We start from the raw sequence: 20,866 nt of genomic DNA, 5'->3' as shown, positions 1-20,866 counted from the left end.
ATCTTGTCTAGTGATGGAGATCGCCAAATGACATTTCTTTGTATGAAGATTATGTATTAGAATCTCAAGGCCTAGCCACAGTGATAAATCTACCTTGTTAAAAAATTTTGAAATGAATTAATTTCCCTCCCTGTTAGCTTCCTTTCTTTAATTACCCTCTGCATTAGTTAGGTTCACCTGTATATATCAAAAAATGTAAAGTAACAGTTGCTAGTACAATGTAACTTGGTTTTCATTCATGAAAAATAAGTTCAATAACTTATTGAAGTCATAAGTACTCAAGATTCTTAGAGCACTAAGTTCCAGTACTTGCAGGGTAAAGTTCTATTGTTCATGGTCCATGACGGCACTACAGTACAAAGAATTGTATCTGCATTCTTATCCAGAGCAAAAAGAAGGGAAAAAATGTTGTACCTCCTTTCAATGTTCCCAGAATGCACAAGGAATATTTCCACTTATATCTTTGCACGAATCTTAGTCACTTGATCACAGGGGCAAGAAGACCTTGGAACTACAGTCCTTAAACTAGGCATTTTGCCACTCTAAATAAACTCAGTGCATTTGAAGCTCAGGTGTTTAGGATGAGGTGAGAATGGGATAGACAGTTGGCATTCTCTGTCACGCCCCCCAAACAGCATTCCCCACATTCACATGTTCTAGTTATCTAATGCTGTGCAACAAACTACCTTGAAATTAATGGATTAAAGCACTCAGCTTTTCACCATGCGCAAGGTCTGTGTGGGTCAGGAATCTGGGTATGTCTCAGCTGGGTGTTTCTTCTGTTCCAGGGATTTAGTACTGGGTATTCGGCTGGCAGTGGGACTAATCTGGAGAGTTCAGAAAGGCTGTCCTCACGAGTGAGACACTTGGGTAGAGTTTGAAGGTTGGTCAGAGCTGGTCCTCTATCTCTCCCCACATGCTCTCAGCGCTTCTCCACGTTCGCAGCGTGGGGTTTAGGCTCCATTTCGTTATGGGAAGAGTGTTAAAGAATGTGTGGCCATCTTCATTGTGCAACTTCAGATAACAAACGTCACAGAGCATTAGTGCTTACTCTTGTAAAGTTTGACTCTCTTCCAAAATTCCAAAATTGTTAACAGAGTGAAGAGAGAAAGAGAGAGAAAGGGGTTGGGGTTCTTATGAAATTCCCCCAGGCAGTTTTCCTGGAAACAGATTCCTTATAAAGAACTAAATTATGCTGCAACTACACTGTAGGGTTTTTAGCAATTTAAATTTCAAGTTCTGGCAGAAATTCGCAATTTAAAAGCTGTTTATGGTGTTTGTGAGAAGAAATACTTCCTTATCTTCATTTTCAGTTAGTCTGAGTGAGAAAACCCTAGTCTCACAGTTTTCATAACATAGTTTAAAGACAAAAGAACTGTATGTTTGGGGTATGTGTGTGTTCATGTTGGTGTGTTTTTTATATTGAAAAAGATTAGGGTAAAGTAACAGGTAAATTGCTCCCCTCCCATTGGTTTGCTGTAATTATAAGGCATTCAATATTTTCTTTTCTTCTGGAATGAAAATAAACTGTTTAATTTCTAATTTGGTGTTAAAGGAAGAAAATAAAATAACCTCAAAATAAACACAGAAGGCTTACCAAGTATCATCCAAGGCAAATATAGCTCCACAAACACTTCATAAACCATGTAATCTTCTTCAGTTAAATACACACCAAAAGAACTCATTCTTTGCTAACTGGGCATCTATTTACTCTGTAAGTAAAAAAGTAAGAAAGAAGGCGTCGTTTCTGAAAGTTTTATTTGGAGAAGCTGAATTTATTTTAAACCTTCAAGTTCTTAACTCGAGTTCATGTGGGTTTATAAATGTTGCCTCTCCATTATTCATTTTTTAACTTTATTTTGAAATCATTTTAAACTTACACGAAGGTGTAAAACTATGACACAAAGTTTCCATGTATCTTTCACCTATTTTGTCCCACTTGTATCCTTATTTCTGGTTCAGGGTTCAATCCAGGGTCAAACAATGCCTTTAATTATCAGGGATCCTTCCTATCTACAAAAATCTCTGAGAGCTCCTCAGCCTTTTTTGGTCTTTCATGTCACTGACACTTTTGCAGCATATTACCGGTTATTTTGAATATTGCTCCTTCCCTTGAGTTTGTCTGATATTTCCTCATGTTTAAATTCAAGTTATGCATTTTTGGCAAGAACACCCCAGAAGTGTTCCTTGGCCTTTCTCAGTGCATCGTAATCTGGAAGTATCTGATGTTTGTCTTTTTCAAGTGGTAATATAACTGTGAATACTTAATTAAGGTGATATCTGCCAAGTTTTTCTTCTGCAGGAGTACACTTTTTCTCTTTGTAATTACAAAGTATCTTGAGTGGAGATACTTAGATAGTATGCAAATATCCTGCTTCTCATCACACTTTCTAATTTTGGCCTCCATTGATGGGTCTCGTCTGTAACAATTGTGACTATGACATTTGCCAATAAATGATTTTCTATTTCCGTAACTCTTTCTAGATTTATTAATTGGAATTATATTTCGTTATCTTCTTACTACTACTCACTAATAAAAATAATTCTGGGTTTTATTTTCCACTTCACTGTGGCTTTGTGATGCAATTATTAATATTAGTTTGAAAATAATTCTGAGTTTCAGTTTCTATTCCCAATTTTTTTTGTGGTAGCTATTCTTGGCATTAATTTGATTCATTTGTTTCTAAGGCCACTTGGGAGGAAGGTGTTAAGGATAATCTACCTTATCTCTACCTCTCTTTTCTTCTCTTCAAGGTATATATCTATAATTATATTTCCACTTTATTTCCCACTTCTTTCCCCTCACTCCATCATCTTTCCCGTGCTGAAGATATTGACCTTAATATAAGGGATTTGACTGCAATGCCATTTGAATAAAAATAAACTAATCAGAAAAAGATAGAACATGTTTTAGTATGATTGAATTTGACGAGGCTGAAACTTGACACATTAGATAAGTGAGAGGAGGCTCCTTGCTATGGCCTTTGCCATCTTGAAAAGTAGGATGGAAGCAAAGGTCACTGTGCTGGTTGTATGTCCCCTAGAAAAGCCATGTTTTAATCCTAATCCTGTTTTGTAGAGGCAGCTGTTTCTTCTAATCCCTATTCAGCATTGTATGCTTGAGACTGTAATCAGATCATCTGCCTGGAGATGTGAAGTAATTGAGAGTGGTTGTTAAAACGGATTAGGTGACAACACGTCTCCACCCATTCGGGTGGGTCTTGACAAGTTTCTGGAGTCCTATAAAAGAGGAAACATTTTGGGGAATGGAGGATTCTGAGAGAGCAGAGAATGCTGCAGCACCACGAAGCAGAGAGTCCATAAAACAGCGACCTTTAGAGATGAAGAAGAAAAATTCCTCCCGGAGAGCTTCATAACACAGGAAGCCAAGAGAGGAAGCTAGCAGATGACACCGTGCTCGCCATGTGCTTTTCCAGCTGAGAGAGGAACCCTGACGGTGTTCACCATGTGCCTTCTCACTTGGAGAGAGAAACCATGAACTTCATCAGCCTTCTTGAACCAAGGTATCTTTCCCTGGATGCCTTAGATTGGACATTTCTATAAGACTTGTTTTAATTGGGACATTTTCTCGGCCTTCGAACTATAAACTAGCAACTTATTAAATTCCCCTTATTAAAAACCATTCTGTTTCTGGTATTTTGCATTCTGGCAGCTAGCAAACCAGGACAGCTGCCCAAACCCAGCAATTGATTGGAAAATAATTCAATAAACACATTCTGAACAGAGATGAACTGTTCTTAAGGGTTTTTAAAACAAGAGTTTCAACTGGATCTTGAAATAAATATTTCTCATATTGTTGGAACAAAAGGAAAAGCAGCTTTCTGGCCAAAGATTGAAAGTTCTGGGGATACTGTGACATGTTATTTTGGAATTCCACAAGGAAGAGCAAAGTAAGGCTGAGAAAGTCATAAATGACTGCTGGATTACTAAGGATGAGACAAGAGGGACAGCTGAAGGAGAATGATTTCAGTAAAAACAAAAGACCTGTAAATTGAGTTCATTCAATCCAAAGGATATTTAAGGATACGTTAATGGCATTGCAAGCATCAAGGCTCATTTCAAGGAGGAAACAAAACATTGTTAAAAGTAATCATTCTGTTTCACCATTTTATCATGGGCAAATGATAGAATTTATTTTGTAATCCCTCTGAAAAAGTTAAATTATCCAATGAACTGAATCACAAATAACCTCGACCCTATCCTTAACCTTTACATACCTATTCTTTATCTGCAACGTCAAAGGAGTAAGTGACTTGCACATTATGTAGTCCATGTCTGCAAAGGACCCAGGCTCCCAAAATGAAGTGCCCTGAGCCCATGTAGTTTTTATGGACAAGCTCGATCCTATCTTATGAATGACCAACAAGTATCAGGAAGAAACACAAGGGGCATTGTACCATGCTCTTACAGCTGTTGGGCATTCTAAATCTATTTTCAGAACATTGCATCTCACTTCTTCAATATTTCATTATGCACTCGTTTGACAGTAATGTTCCTATTGTTCATATTTCTCTTCAGACATGTTGAGATGTCTTTTCCGGAGCGAATAGTTCTGTGGTTTAAAAGACTACACTGAACCCTGAGTAAACCAATATATATCCTTCAGAAAGACTTAAGTTTGTTCACAATGTGCAGTCACCTTCTGAGCTCCTTTTGTTTTTTGAGAATTATCTCATTTTCTCTTAAAAAATTCTAAGATATAGGTGTAATTGCTGTTCTATTTTTATTAAAAATAAAAGTGAGGTCCAAAGGTTGCATAATTTCCCCAGATCACAGAGTTAGTAAGTATGAAAGCCAGGTGTGGATCCAGTGTAACACAGTTGACCATTAACTTAATTAGATAATTTTCAGTATGTTTTTTTATTTCCAATGAGACAATTTTCTGCTACCAGTTTTGAAAAACAAAAGAAAAAACACAGATGCCCATCAAGTTAATTTCCTTTAGTTATTTTGTACTTGCTGAAACTTGAATTACTAGTTAAGTGTCATTGTAAAATCAAGCCTAACATTGCCTTGAAATGGAAAAAACCAAGATGCTATCCCGTAAGTGGTGAAGTGAAACCAAAGAAAAACTGGGAAGGGGTCAGATGGAGTGGGGAAAGAGAAGGCAGGAGAAGATGGTGATGCACTGATGTCCTGAGAAGGAGCATGGTGGAGTGACTGGACATGGTCAGAAGAGGGATCACTAAAATGGCAAAGAACAGCACTGAGAACTACTAGATTTACACTATAGCATTTCTTTTCTTTTCACACATATGCCATTCTGTAATGATGCATTATTTTAAAACAGTTCTTTTCTAATTATATTACTACTAAATTCTCCATAAAAAAAATTAACCAAGTCAAATCACACACACACACACACACACAATTGTATCAGACATAATCTTATCATTCAGGATTAACTTCTGCTATTAGCTTTGCCAACAGGCTGGTGACTGACTTTTATTACCAAGGAAAATAGAAGGCTATTACACGTAATAAAGTGTGTCTCTGAACCAGAGGTCTGATGTTATCTGTAGATGAAGGATAGATGACAGAAAAATAGAAAAGTAGTAATGTGTAGACTAGGTAGATACATAGATTGGATAGATAAATAGGTATAGATAGATTATTGAAAAATAGATTAGATAGATGATAGATAAATACAAAGATAGATAGATAGATAGATAGATAGATAGAAAAATAGATAGCTGTAGATGTAGATATAAAGATAGAAATAGATAGCTATAGCGATAGTAATAGCAATAAAGATAGAGAACAGAAGCAGTGGAGCAGCTTTTTAATAAGTAGGTGAAAACCACTTTTTTCATAACTGGAGACTGAAATAGTTGGTGAGAACGTATAAGGATTTCATCATCTTCCAAAAGATGTTTGGGAAACATCAGCTTTGTGGCTGCAGATTAATATTTTTAGCGGTCAATTTCTTGACCATAATCTCTCATCCTTCAATGTTAATACATAATAAGTTATTTGCTGAAGTAAAACTCTAATATTATACAGTATACATATTATATATGTATATAGATAGCAGCTTCTAGTTTCCTGACTGATACAGTATATGGTAATGGAAATAAGTGTGCTGTAGCAACAAAAGAGCTAAAGAAAATATAGTGCTACTGGGTTCAAGAAGTGGGTGATGCAGAAACGATTACTGGAGATTGGTTGGCTAAGGCCTCATGTTAGACAGTGACAAAATATGTGGAGTAATCTCAATAACCTGAAAGGTAGAAAATGTATATGTAAGCCTGTGCTTTTAACAGAAAGTGTTGGAAAACTGAATGAGAATAAAATGTCTGTAGTTCAAGAAAAAAATGAGCTCATTAAATACTGACATTTTTGTAAATGGAATAAAAATGAATAACAGGATAAATAAAATGTGGTATATACCATACAGAAGAATATTATTCCCCAGATAAAGGAATGAAGCTCTGATACATGTGATAACATGGATGAATCTTGAAGACATCATGTTGATTGAAATAAGCCAGCACAAAAATCAAATATTTTATGGCCTCACTGATCTGAAATAATTAGAATAAGCAAATTCAAAGAGTCAGAAACTAGAATACGAGTTACCTGGGGACAGAGTGGGACTAGGGAATGGGGAATTTATGATTAAATTATACAGAATTTTTATTTGGGTTGATCAGTAAAGTTTTGGTCATGGATGATGATATTGGTAGCATAACATTGTAAATATAATTAACAGCACCGAATTATATATTTGAATGTGATTGAAAGAGGAAATTTTAAGTTCTATATGTTACCCGAATAACCATTTTTTTAAACTACCACTGTACAATACAAACGTGAACCCTATTGTAAACAATGGACAATAGGTAGTAGTCCAATTATAAAAATGTTCTTTCACAAATTGTAACAAATGTACCACACTAACACAAAGTGTTAATAATAAGGTAGGATATGGAAACTCTGTATTTGTGCATGACTTTTCTTTAAACCTACAACTTCTCTAATAAAAAGAAGGTTTGAGACAATTAAAAATTATGAAATTTTCAGGATTGCTAAATGTTAATGATTTCTTATTTCCATCTATTAAAAGCCAAAACTGAGAAAGGGTTTAAGCTTCAAACACCAATTAAACTCACACAAGCATTGAACTAAACCAAAGTTGTGGTCATTTGACATTTGTTAAAATCTCTGCATCAATTAAGTGGTATCTGGTAAACACTTCTGTTGGACAACATATTCCAGGGAGAATAACCTCAGATTGCCATTCTCCAAATGAAGTCTGGAAAAAAGTAATAGACCTGTAACTGAGTCCTGTCTAGTAAAGGATTGTGAGCAAAATTAAGGGCACATGAAACTGAAGGAATCATGTAGATAAAAAGTTAACTAATTCTTAAGAAGATTCACTAACAAAAGAAACACCTCCTGAATTGGGCTGTTTAAGAGTTAAACAGCCCAAACTTCCATAGGCAGGAGACATATTAAACATCTTTGCAGCTTCTCAAGATAGCATATTCTTCAATGCCTTTGTGGTAGTTTAAAGCTGTTATATGCCCTAGAAAAGGCCATGCTCTTTTAGTCCATTCCCATGGATGCAGACCTGTTGTGGGTGGGACATTTTGGGTAGGTTCTGTCAATTGAGATGTGACCCACCTCTTCAAGGTGACTCTTAATCCTTTTACTGGAGTCCTTCAAAAGAGATGAAATTAAGAGTTCATAGAACAAAGTCCCAGAAAAGCTAAGAGAAGACCCACAGAAACTCACAGAGGAAACCACTGGAATCAGAGGCTGAGAGTAATGAAACCCAGGAGCAAAGGACCAGCAGACACCAGTCATGTGCCTTGCTATCTGACAGAGGAACCCTGTCTGCCATCAGTCTGTCTTCAGAGAAAATATTGTACTGTTGATGTTTTAACTGGGACATAGAAATGTAAATTTGTAAGTTAATAAAACCCCATGGTAAAAGCCAACCTATTTCTTGAACATTCCATTCTGGTAGCTTTAGCAAAGCAAAACAGTCCTTTTCATTTGTGGCTAAAGAGAATAATATCTTTCACTAAGTTGAATCAAGAGTCATAGAAAGCTGTATATTTGGGAGCTATTTCCAGGGAGCAGAATTGGGGCTAATTCAAAGAACATTAACACCCCGAAGTGTGGAGCTCATACATTTTTCCAATAGAATTACAGAATTGCTATGTACTAGGGATGGCTCTGGGACTTATTGTTTCCATTCTGAAAAAGTTTATTCTGGATGTATGGCCCTGTTTGACCATTGTTTGTAGTGAGAGCGAGGAGGTGACATGAAAAAAACATTCTTTTTCCTAAGCCTTCAGATTAAGAGGATCTTCATAGAATCAGAATGTCCTGGAACCTGGATTTTAGGTTAAGTTCATTGAGAAGGAGGTGAGTATATTTTATGTGCATAAGGGAGAAAAGCAAATATTTTTGTTAAGAGTGCAACTGTAGTAGATTGTGTTATTGTTAAAATATACCCTCTCATGCTGGATGCATCACCACAGGATGCCTGGCTTGGACAGGTTGTATTTTCTAGCCAAAAAATATCAGTAGAAATGATGTGTGCTATTTCTGAGATGTTTTATGAGCCATCAGGTGGTTCTGCCAGTGCTCCTTTTGTTCTGCCATGAAAAACAGTGTCTTAGATAGTGGCTACTCATTTCGCCTGGATTCTAAAGTAGAGAGTAGAGGAACAAACAATAGGCAGCTTTAACCAAAATAGAACAAACGTAAGAATTAGACCTTTGGTTTTATATGCAGCTGAGATTTTGAGATGATGAATTCCTGAAACATAACCTAGCAAAAGCTAGCCATTGCAGCAAAAGATTAGTTAGGGAGAATCTATTTCTACTGCAACAAGAAATCCAGTTCATAGTAGTGGTGACACTCATTGCACTTGGAAAGCAGAGATATCATTTGTCCATTACTTCAATAAATACTTATTGAGTATACAATTGTATGTTAGGAACTGTGCTTTTGATACCATTTTCTCTGATGTCCAGAAATGCACAAAAACCTTCACAGGAGATAAGCAAAAATCTGGCTTTATTTTGGTCAGCATTTGTCAGGCTGAGCAAGTGTAAAAGACTACAAAGTATTCTAGATGAGAGTCAAAAATCTTCACTAAATCTGGTAGTTATTTGGAAGAGATGTCTCAGATAAGCAGTTTGCAGTGTAATCAGCAGAAAATCTAGCAGGATGGTCTTTTCTTCTTGGATTTGAGGTTCCAGGATCATATGTATACATTGAGTTTACCAAGTTCTAAGGAAACAGAGCCACTGATTTCCAAGATCTGGCAAGCAGAGGCCGAGGGAATCTGTAATTCACTTAGAATTATGTAAAAAAGATAAGTATACCTTTTGATGTGGTATGCAACGTGCGGTTCTCTTCCTACAAGTCCTGTTTGAATTCTCCCAAATCTTGGATGGCAAGGAGTCAGCTAGGGTGACAGACACTTGGTATCCTTTTTCTCCTCCCACTTCTAAGTGAGTCAGTGGTTACCCAGCAACAGCTAAGTGTGGGAGAAATAGCTGAAGAATTGAGGCAGTGATAAATGCTTTTAAGGCAGAGATAGAGGTCACTTTAGCAAAATGGAAAAGAAATGTCTTAGGTGCTGGGCTGTAAGACAGGAACTTTAGGACATACGTGGTTGGGGGAATTGCTTGAAAGAGTGAAATGATTATTGAGAACATAAATAAATGATTTTTCTGCATTGCAGCATTGGCAAATATAATGCACATTAAAAGTAGTCAGAAATGCTATAAATCCAATTCATAACCTGGAAATGTAAACCAAGGTCTCTGGCATAAGATTACTATTAATAGACAATGTTATCTGAGTCTGAATTTTGAGGGAAAATAAAGATGAAGTGCACTCCTTCATATAAATGTAGTTCTCTCTTTATTTTGCCGAGTTAATAAAGGTTGTTCATAACTTTCCCTAGGCCAGACGTCCAAATTACCCTGTATCTCTAGAATTAAAATGGCATCAAAGAAAGAAAAAAGTGTATTTGATATAGTAAAGCAGGATACATTAAAAACGGTTTTGTCAGGTGGGCCACAGTGGCTCAGCAGGCAAGAATGCACGCCTGCCATGCCAGAGGACCCAGATTCGATTCCCGGTGCCTGCCCATGTAAAAAAAAAAAAAAGATGGTTTTGTCCATATTCAAAGCCTTTGGAAATTTTCTTGCACTAACATCCTGATAGAAGAAACAATAAACAGAGAAAACCCAAAAATAATTTAGGACACGTGCCATGTATGGAAGTAATCAAGCTGTTCTAATGAATCTAAGATAAATAACAGAATAACCACTTATTTCATAAAATCTAGTGAAAATACAAAAACAGAAATGCTTACATGGTCAAACTCAATATATTTCTATTAGTGTATTTACATGGATGTTTTAGTTTCCTTGACTGCTCCAGCAGACACCAAGCAATGTGTTGTCTTAAATGATGGAAATTTATTAGTTCATGGTTTTGTGGCTAAGAGAAGTCCAAATTAAGGCATCATCAATGTGATGCTTTCTTCCCAAAGACTGGTGTTTTAGGGATGGCTGTCAGGTGATCCTCGGTTCTTAGCTCCTCTGTCATCTAAGAATGCTTATGGTGGCCTCTCCTTTCTTTTCCGGGTTCTAGTCCCCTTTGGCTGCCTTCTTCCTGTGGCTCTCTCTCAATCTGTCTGAATTTCATTGCGTTTATAGAGAACTCCAGTAATAGAATTAAGACCCATCCTGATTGAATGGGCCACACCTTAATTGAAGTAACCTTATCAAAAAGTCCTACTTACAATAGGTTCACACCTACAGGGGTGGAGTAAGTTTATGAACATGGTTTTCTGGGATCCATAGTTCCAAACAACCGTGGATGGCTTCTGTCAATTTGCTTTCCTACTGGCGTGTATTACAGAACCTGTTTCCTCACAGCCTCGCTGAAAAAATGCACATTTCACAAGTATAAAAATGTATATATATATATAATTGTCTTAGTTTTACATAAAATACTTTCAGAATATATATATATATATATATATATTTATATTTCTCCTAGTGAGGCTGTGGGGAAGCAGCCATACTCATTTCAATATATATAGAAGATTGTCTTCATTGCTGTATTCATTTGCAGATATATGATAGTATAAGTGCAAACTAACTGAAATTAACTTGAACAATTATTGAATAAAGTGAAATTGCAAGGTATAAAAGTAACAGTTGAAAATTATACATATGTATTTAAATAATAGATTATATAATTTAGTTTTTGCCCATCAGATAGATAAGAAATGGTATCTCAGCATTGTTTTAGTTGTCATTTTTCTAATTATGAGTGACTTTTAACATTTTGTATAGATTTGAAGACTATTTTTTCTTTTTTGAATTATGTATTCATGTCTTTTTCTCACTTTTCTGTAAGGTTTTTGATCCTCCCTCCCACTACTTTTTTTTTTTTTTTTTTTTTTTGACATGGGCAGGCACTGGGAATTGAACCTGAGTCTCCAGCATGGCAGGCGAGTACTCTGCCACTGAGCCACTATTGTCTGCCCCCCTCCCTTTACTTTTAAAGAGATTATGACTTTGCTTGTGTTACATGGTGCAAATATTCTCTTCCAGTTAGTCAGCTGTCATTTTTTTGGTGATATTTTTATCATGCAAAAATATTTTATTTTACGAAAGTTAACAATCTTTTCTTTGCCTCTGGATTTCCAATCACAGTTACAAAGCCTTTTTCTGCATGGAAATTAAAGAACAATTTACCAATTTTTCTTCTAGTAAATCCAGGGTTTCATTTTTTACACTTAGTTGTCTAGCCCATTTAGGATTTATTCTGGTATATTTTGTGAGATACAGATTTAATTTTCACTTTTTCTAAATGGCTTCATGGTTGTCCCAGCACCATTCATTGTTGATAATGCATCTTTATCTCAGTGATTTAAGATGTTAATTGGCCAGATATTAAGTTCCCAAACGTATTTGGGTTTAACTCTGGACTTTCTTTTGAATGTATTCTGATGTTAATTTCACATCCTGCAATTTCAATCAATTCATTAATTGTTTGAGTTTATTTCAGTGAGTTTCCGGTTGTGTTATCATATCTCTGCAAACTAAGGATAGTTTTACTCCTTCTTTGCTCGTTCTTATGCCTCTAATTGATTTCCCGCCTATTATTGTCCTGCTAGTGTTTCTAGCACAATACTAAATAGTAGTGGGAATAATAGACATCCCTGCCTTGTACCTAATCTTAGTGGAAATATTTATAGTTTTTTTCCCATTGCCTTTAGTACAATGGAATTTATATTTTATCATGCTAAGAAAGTGTCCCTCCATTCTTATTTTCTTTAGAGTTTCCAAATGAATGTGCATTGAATCTTGTCAAAGACTTTTTCAGCATCTATGGAGATAATCATATGATATTTTACTGAGCTAAAATGAAGGAGATGATAAACGTGGATTAGTGAAAAGACAAGTTATGGAGGAAATTTTCATAAGAGATTGACAAGTAGAATCATAAATAGAAAAAGGTAAATTTTGTGCAATGTATAGTGTGTGGAGTCATCTGTATCAGCACAAAGGAGCCATTCTGTTTAAAGAAAATGGGAATTATTTTTCTAAAGCATCTGTGGGTCTCCCAAAGCACAACAAGAAGAACTTATGAAGAACTCAGGGCCAGTGAAGCATAAACCTGCTCTATTTTTATTCCTCATGTTGCTATGGAAACTTTTCAGCTTGGGAATCTGATTTCACAATAAATGCCTAGGAAAAATTACACATGATAACCAACCTGTTGGTTTCTATGACATACAAATCATTAACTCTTAATTTTTTTGCTGTAAATATCTCCCTGGTGATGGCCTCAAATTCTTAAACTTTCCAAAATAATTACTTATACATTTATCATTTCATTATGATGAAGTGAAGTGATAAAAATGTTGGTGATGGCATCGTTTGAGATAAGTGTTAGTTTTATCTATCATCATATAAACTTAAATATAAGAATAAAATGCAGATCAGGCTTAAATACCTTAGGCTTTGGTAATTTTTTTTCACTTTTTTTAATGTTTAGCAATATAAACTATTCTTAGGAGACATAAAAATTTCGTGCTCAATAAGCCCATTAGCTTAGTTTTCAGTGTGTGGTCTTTAGTTGCAGGATTCACTTTTCATTTCTACTGAGTTCCTCTTAAAAATCTTTCAAAATAAGTATGTATATGTCCTGTAAGTCAACAAACACTCTGCTGTACATATCATTTATAACAATCCAAAATTAAAATGTCAGTGGAATAATGGAGACCTACTCTCACTTATTCAACTCAAATACCTATGGGTAATTAATATACCCTTAGAGTCAAATAGGTTTGTGCCATAAAGTCATGATTCCTGTTTAATAGGCTATATGATATGTCACACAATTTGTATAAATAGGAGATCTGTAGAACTCTAGTTTTAAGAAATACAAACTTCTGAGGAGTTTCTATTAGTGGGCTTCATTATAAGAAACTGCAAAAACAAATATGTATTTAATTCATCAATGGAATTGATTTAGACATCCAGTAGTAAGGCTTATAAAATATGTAAAAATGCATACACAAATACGCTAATACAACAGTTGAGTGTGAAACTGATAATTTAGAATCAAAACTGTGAAATTAGAGCAATGCCGTTTAAAAAATCCCTTTAAAGCCCTGTCATTTTCTTAAGAAGAAATGCTGATAACCTTTGGAAACAGTATTCAGCACTATTGAAAAACAACACAAAGAAAACTGAGAAGAAATCACACCATTTATTTACCTAAAAATGTTGGTATAAATTAAGTAAAAATTTGACAAAACTGCAAAAGAAGTATACGAGCAAAAATAAGAAGGTTTATAAGAGGAATAATAGGCTGCCTCTAATACTTTTCTATTAGCTTCAGCATTCTTTGCCTTACAGAACTTTATTTTCAATCATTTTTTGCCTAAGCTCTGATAGAATTATTATCATGTCAATTGATCAAGATGCTGACAAATGACAAAGTGAAATGTTTGCTGCCCATGGAAAAGAATCGATGTTTATTATAACAAAGTGAAGTAACTTTCCCATCACAAGGGAGATATTTACAGCAAAAAAAAATAGAGTTAATGGTTTGTAGGTCATAGAGCGACATGGCGGGTGGGGGGAGTGTAAATTCCCCAGGGACAAAATGAGATGTGGCTAAGGGATGTGCAGGGAAGATGTCACAGAGTGACTGTGGAAAGTTCCCAGAGTTTCAAAAAGTTGCTGGATCAATGTGAGAACCAGGAGCTTGAGTCTCCTGGAGGAATTGCTACACCCCAATGCACAGTCAGCTTCTAGCTTTGTAACTATCTGCACCAGAATGACATATATAGTGCACATAATACCTTTTGAAAATATTGCCACCTGCTAACAAATCTGCAAATTCTGAGCTGGGGAAAATTTGGTTGGTAGGACAAACCATCAAACAGAGGGGTTTCCCTGGGATCTGTATAAAATCGTCAACATGCACGAATGATCTGAGACCACCTAGGCAATCATGGAGGCACTAAGAGATGCAAGGAAGAGAAGCACCTTTGTCCTGGTTTCTTAAGCATATACTTCATAATCTCCGATGACTTTGCAGCCTTTATTCAACGTCCAGTAGAAGAAGCTGCGAATGGTATTTTAGAACAAGAATCATTATGCCCGAAGAGCCAGCTGCAGGAGCCCTGGATGTTTCCTTTAGCAGGCTTATTCTTCTATTAGAGCCTGCCTGAGTTTCACCAATACCCAATGAACAGCAGGTAGCCAGATTGATTTTGTGATTTTCCTTGAAAACGGATTTGCCAGTCTAAGTTCAAGACCCCCCTTCAGAATCCTGTGTATCTCACAAATATGGAGATATAAAATTGAATTTTTGATTTCCTGGACAGATTAAGCACTTCAACATTCCTTACTGATCATGTGATACATAAAATGCATATATAATGTAAAGCATATTAGACATCTTTTGTAATTAGCATTAAACTTAATAGCTATAAGCAGTTCATATTTTAACAATTTGGTTGGAGCCCATCAGTATTGTGTGATCAGTTTATTTTTCCTAGTGTCTCATACTACAAATCTACTGATTAATTATAGAGTTGTGATTCTCAAATGATTTCCCCTAACACAAAACACTCCAGTCTGTCTGTTGATTAATAGTAAGGTTTACTGGGTTACCTGCTAGTAGAATACTACCTCCCCACTAGGTGATATCACAATTGCTGGGGATGCTGATTCATCATCTTTGGAGAATATGGTCTCTTTTCCTCCCTATCTCCTGAGAATTTTTAATATACAATATTAAGATGTAGCTGAAGAATAAAAGACCATTTATTTAATATATCATTTTTCAGCTTTAGTTTTTTTTCTGATGGTATAAGTGCATCAATTACTGGCAGTGGAAGGCTTGCCATGAAAATACAGCTTATATAAAGCATTCATGAGAAATGTTATAAAATCTCCTTTCAGAAGAAGAGAAAAGTAAGTGAGGAGGGCATGGTATTGGTAAAAAAGCTATTAAGATAATTAATATACTTTGTACAACTATCCTGCAGCCTGTTGGTCACTTATATTTATCTTTGAGTCAAGTTCTACCTTTTGGAGAAATGCTGACCAACCCATCTTTTATTTTTTGCGTGACAGCCCACTGAATATTTGAACTTATTTATTGCATCTTCAGGTTAATATCAACCTTCTTTTTTGTTTATTGTGCATTCGTTCAATAAATATTTAATTGAATTCTTTAAAAAAGAGTTGATAATGAAACATTTGTTTCATTGGAACATATAACAACCTCCAAATTATCCTTTTATATAAAATGTTTCAAAAAGATACATTTTATATAAAAGGATATTGCTGACATTATATTATTGCTGACGTTGTATTTCAACTTGAGCACTTAATAAAAATAAGAAAAGGAGAAGGGAAAGCAAGAGAGAGAGAGAGAGAAAAGTACATTATGACTCAATTGTAGCCATAATGTACTTTGTCCACATAACTGGACCAGATGTCAATCAGAAGTTGGTGTATCTTCAATAAACCTTTGGGTCTCTTTCATACTGATGAAGGGTAAAATTACAGGAAAATATGCACACTTCCAAACACAGTACTTCCTTCCACGTCACAGCTCATACAGCATTTCTGAGATCCCAAACACCAGTCTATAGTGGTGACTAAAGATACCAAGCTGCTTGGCTAGGAACGATGGCTACATGATCAACAAATTTTTCTAAGTGGCGCATTCTAGGACAGATGCTTTAGATCACATTTTGATCTTTGTTCATTCTCAGATATAGTTCCATGGGAAAACCCAAAGAACAAAATAATATTGGTAATACATTGGCAAATACCTGTGTCAGGATATAGTTACTTTATGATTTTAAATCTTAAAAAAAAAAATTCATGAGAGTGAATCCTTCCATAGAGTTATCTAGTTAAAATAATCCATGGTCTCACTGATATGAACTGACATTAGTGAATGAACTTGGAGAATTTCAGCTAAGAACAGAAACCATCAGGAGATAGAAATAGGGTGAATATTGGGTAATTGGAGGTGAAGGGATACAGATTGTGCAACAGGACTGATGGTAAAAATTCAGAAATGGATAGCACAATACTACCTAACTGTAATTCAATAATGTTAGTACACTGAATGAAGCTGAATGTGAGAATGATAGAGGCAGGAGGGCTGGGGGCACAAATGAAATCAGAAGGAAAGATAGACAATAAAGACTGAGATGTATAACCTAGGAATGCTTAGAGCATACAATGATAGTGACTAAATGTACAAATTAAAAAATGTCTTGCATGAGGAAGAACAAAGGAATATCAATATTGCAGAGTGTTGAAATTAAATGGTAATTCATATTTTAAAACTTTAACTTATGTCTAAAAGTAAAGCAAAAAATGTTGATTTAGTACAAAATTTATAATTCGACTAGTGCATTTCCTAATATAACTTATGTGGACGGTTTAATTGAACACCATAAGTACATGAAACCTTGAGTAGGGCATGAGAATTTGTAGGTTTGTCCAGAGTGATGCCCTGATAAATCCCAGAGTGATTTGAACAGTGAATAAAAAAGTATTTGCAAAGTCCCCTTAGGGGAATGGTGAAAAATGGGGGGAAATCCAACTGCCCCATGCGGAGAATTCCTGATATTCTCACAAGCAGTGGGGACAACTAAAGCAATAGGCCACACCCTCAATCTTGGGGTTTGTTCATATGAAACTTATCTCTGCAAGGGATAGACTAAGCCTACTTAAAATTTGTCCTAAGAGTCACCCCCAGAGAATCTCTTTTGTTGCTCAGATGTGGCCTCTATCTCTCAGTCAACACGACAAACAAATTCACTGCCTTCCCCCTCTCTACATGGGACATGACTCCCAGGGTATAAACCTTCCTGGCAATGTGGGACAGAAATCCTAGAATGAGCTGGGACTCAGTATCAAGGAAATAAGGAAACCTTTTAGACCAAAGGGGAGAAGAGAGAAATGAGACAAAATAAAGTGTCAATGATTGAGAGATTTCAGAGTTGAGAGGTTATCCTGGAGGTTATTCTTACACATTATATAACTGTCACCTTCTTAGTTAAGGTATATTGGAGAGGCTAGAGGGAACTGCCTGAAAATGTAGAGCTGTGTTCCAGTAGCCATGTTTCCTGAAGATGATTGTATAATGATACAACTTTCGCAATGTGACTATGTGATTGTGAAAACCTTGTGTCTGGGGCTCCTTTTATCTACAGTATGAACAGATGGGTAAAACAAATGGATTAATAATAAACAAATAATAGGGGGAACAAGTGTTAAAATAAATTTAGTAGATTAAAATCCTAGTGATCAGTGAAAGGCAACGATAAGGAAAAACAGGAAAAAAATAGGGGATACAAAGCCTGAAAAAAAAGAGTTCTGAAGCTGTTACAATACATCTTAAAGTTAAAGGTACACTTAACATTGTTAATATAGGTAATTAAACAGAAAATTAACAGTGCTTCCATGCATTTTCCACAGATATTTCAAATAAGTCCTCCTGTTTCAGTATCTTAGGGAAGAGGTTAAAATATTTGTACCTTTTCTTATTCAGAACAAACTTATTGGCCAGTCAGGAGATAAAATTTGTCTTAGCATTACAAGTTTTCTTAGTTTCCTGGGTGTTAAGACAAATACCATACAAAGGTTTGGCTTAAACAATAAGAATGTATTGGCTTAGGGTTTGTTTGTTTTTAACTTTTTAGTCATATAACATATATAATAAAGTAAAGAAAGAAAAAAGCGATAATCCCAAAGCATTCTTCAACAAATAGTTACAGAATGCATCCCAAAGTTTGTCATGGGCTACCATTTGTTTTAGGGGTTAGATGATAGAAATCCAAAATTGAGGCGTCAGCATGGCAATGCTTTTTTCAGGAAGAATGTGGCTTTCTGAGACTGGCTGCTGGCAATCCTTGGGGTTCCTTGCCTTTTCTGTCACATTTTGATATCCCATCTCTTTTCTATTCTGGGTTCCATTGACTTCTAGCTTTTAACGTCCCGTCACTTTTTTTCTCTATGTCTGAAAATGTAGAGCTGTGTTCCAGGAGCCATGTTTCTTTTTCTTTTTCTAAGGACTTCAGCCATATCGGCTAAAGACACCCTCATTCAGTTTGAAAACATTTTATCAATAACATTGTCAAAGGTCCTAATTTAAAATGTGTTCACTTGCACAGGACCCAGAATTGAGACTTGAATGTCCCCTTTGGTGAGGGGGCATGAATCAATCTCCAACACAGGTCAGTTTTTTCACTAACTTCCCTTTCTAAGGTAGAACACCTTAAAGGAAAGGGAATATGGAGTGGCAATTAATACAATAGGCTCTGGAATAAGACTGCCTAAACTAGAAGCTCAACTCTGCTATTTAATAGCTCATTACACTGTGCATTTTAATGAAATGGTTCAGTTTCAGTTTCTCCATTTGTATATGTGATATAAGGGGGCCAAAAGTTTGAACTATTGTGCAGAACTTGATCAGATGGGCAGCTCTACACTGAGAAGCTGGGCAAATCTGAGTGAGTTTTTTTCACATTCTTCATCTGCAAAACACATGCCATATTTTGTTTTTAATACCCACCCCCATGTCTATTCTGAGAATTAAACAAGATAATGAAAGGAAACAATTTAGCCCAGTGTCTGACATAAAGTAGGTACCTATCAATGTGCATCTCATTTTTATTACTGTTTTCTAAATTAAAAATGAAACAGTCTCAGTGGAAAGCTATGCAAAGCTAACGAAGGGATTTCCTTCATGGTGAGTGTTGAAACGCTGCTCAAAGATGAGCTCTTGATACTCTGAAGCTTACTGGATTAAAACATTATATAATGTGGCTTATTTTTATTGAAGTATTAGTCTCATCTCAAGCCACAAGCACTCCCTGATGTCTTTGACAAAATAGAATAACAAAGAACAATAGCGTATGCACACCTGTCATTGCCCAATGGTCTGTAAGCTGGAGAACATTCACAATGAAGAAGTGTCAGAACAGTTACCAATTCTGCTATGTCTGCACCTTTGTTATTACAAGAATTTTATAGATTCTGATTGCAGTGGCCATCTGAGGAACAGAAATTTGTCAGCAACAGCATGAACTTGTCTTCTAATTTTATTTTTGACTTCTGATTTCTCATAATAAGATATTCTTCACAGTTGTGAGACATCAAGGAACTGGTATACATCATAAATGTAGGATTTTCACATAAGGAGAATAATATTGAGTTAAGTTTAGTGTTATAAGATGATAATTATAATAATTAGTATTCAAAGAACAGATCAACACATGCTAATCATTGACTATGGTTAATGAGATGTCATTATAAAATGTATATTTGAAAAATAGTTATTTGATTATCATGCATATGTTAAAAATAATAGACACACATATATTCATATTTGCCTAATTATGTGCAAAATTTTGGTAAATGCAAAATCTACATCTATACATCGTATATACAAATTCACATATATAGATATATATATTTAACTATATATATATATCACTTTCAGTAAATGCAAACATGTTAGGAAAAAGAACATTCTACTTATAAAAAACTCAAGTTTTATGCACTGATATTTATTTATTGTTCATTTTCATCAGTAATTTTCATTATGTTATTCTGTGAAGAAATTTAGAATTAAAATTTAATATACTATCTATTTAATCAAATTTTGGATAGTTTTCTCCTGCTGAAAATTTCACATTTAGCTTAGAAAATGTCAAGTCCCAGGCCATGTTTTCAAAGCAACTATTTTTCAGTAATAATGGATGATTTAAACATAAAGATCTTCAATATAAGTTAAAAACTGTGTGAAAGTAATATAAACATTTTTGGAAACAGAAATCCATTCCAATATATACCACTGTAAAAATTTTAAATCTAGTTTTAAAAGTATCCAGGTATTCTTAGTATGCTAGAATAAAAGAGAATGAAGAAATAATAAAAACAGTTTTTTTTCCTTCAATCAGAATAATATATAATTTTCCATTTTGCTAATGAATCAAATCTATATGGTCTTTCAATGGCAACCTTAAATCTTCTTTCTGCAAAAGCTATCTACCTGGTTTGTTCTGTATTGTTCCATCACTGAGGTATTAACTTCCACATGAAGTTGTAGGAGCCAAATGATACAAATGACAGATTATAACTTTCAAATTAGTCTTTGGAAATTATCCACAGAATAGAACTCAACTTTAGATTCCCTTCATTCTGCTCTAGTTGTTAAGCTGATTCACAAAAGTGCAGTGTTTCTAATCATCATAATATAATAAGTTGAACCTAATCAGAGGGCTAGAAGGAAATCTATGGGCCAC

The 20,866-nt window shown here is 35.2% G+C and overlaps 1 pseudogene; it reads left to right on the top strand.

Annotated features, from left to right (window-relative positions):
- The first annotated feature begins 14,189 nt into the window (after positions 1-14,189).
- On the top strand, positions 14,190-14,916 carry LOC143665972 (COP9 signalosome complex subunit 8 pseudogene; annotated as a pseudogene).
- Positions 14,917-20,866: the final 5,950 nt, after the last annotated feature.

The sequence above is a fragment of the Tamandua tetradactyla genome, chromosome 22 (assembly GCF_023851605.1).
Source record: "Tamandua tetradactyla isolate mTamTet1 chromosome 22, mTamTet1.pri, whole genome shotgun sequence".
NCBI classification, from domain to species: Eukaryota; Metazoa; Chordata; class Mammalia; order Pilosa; family Myrmecophagidae; genus Tamandua; species Tamandua tetradactyla.
This window is presented reverse-complemented; position numbering and strand designations above follow the sequence as displayed.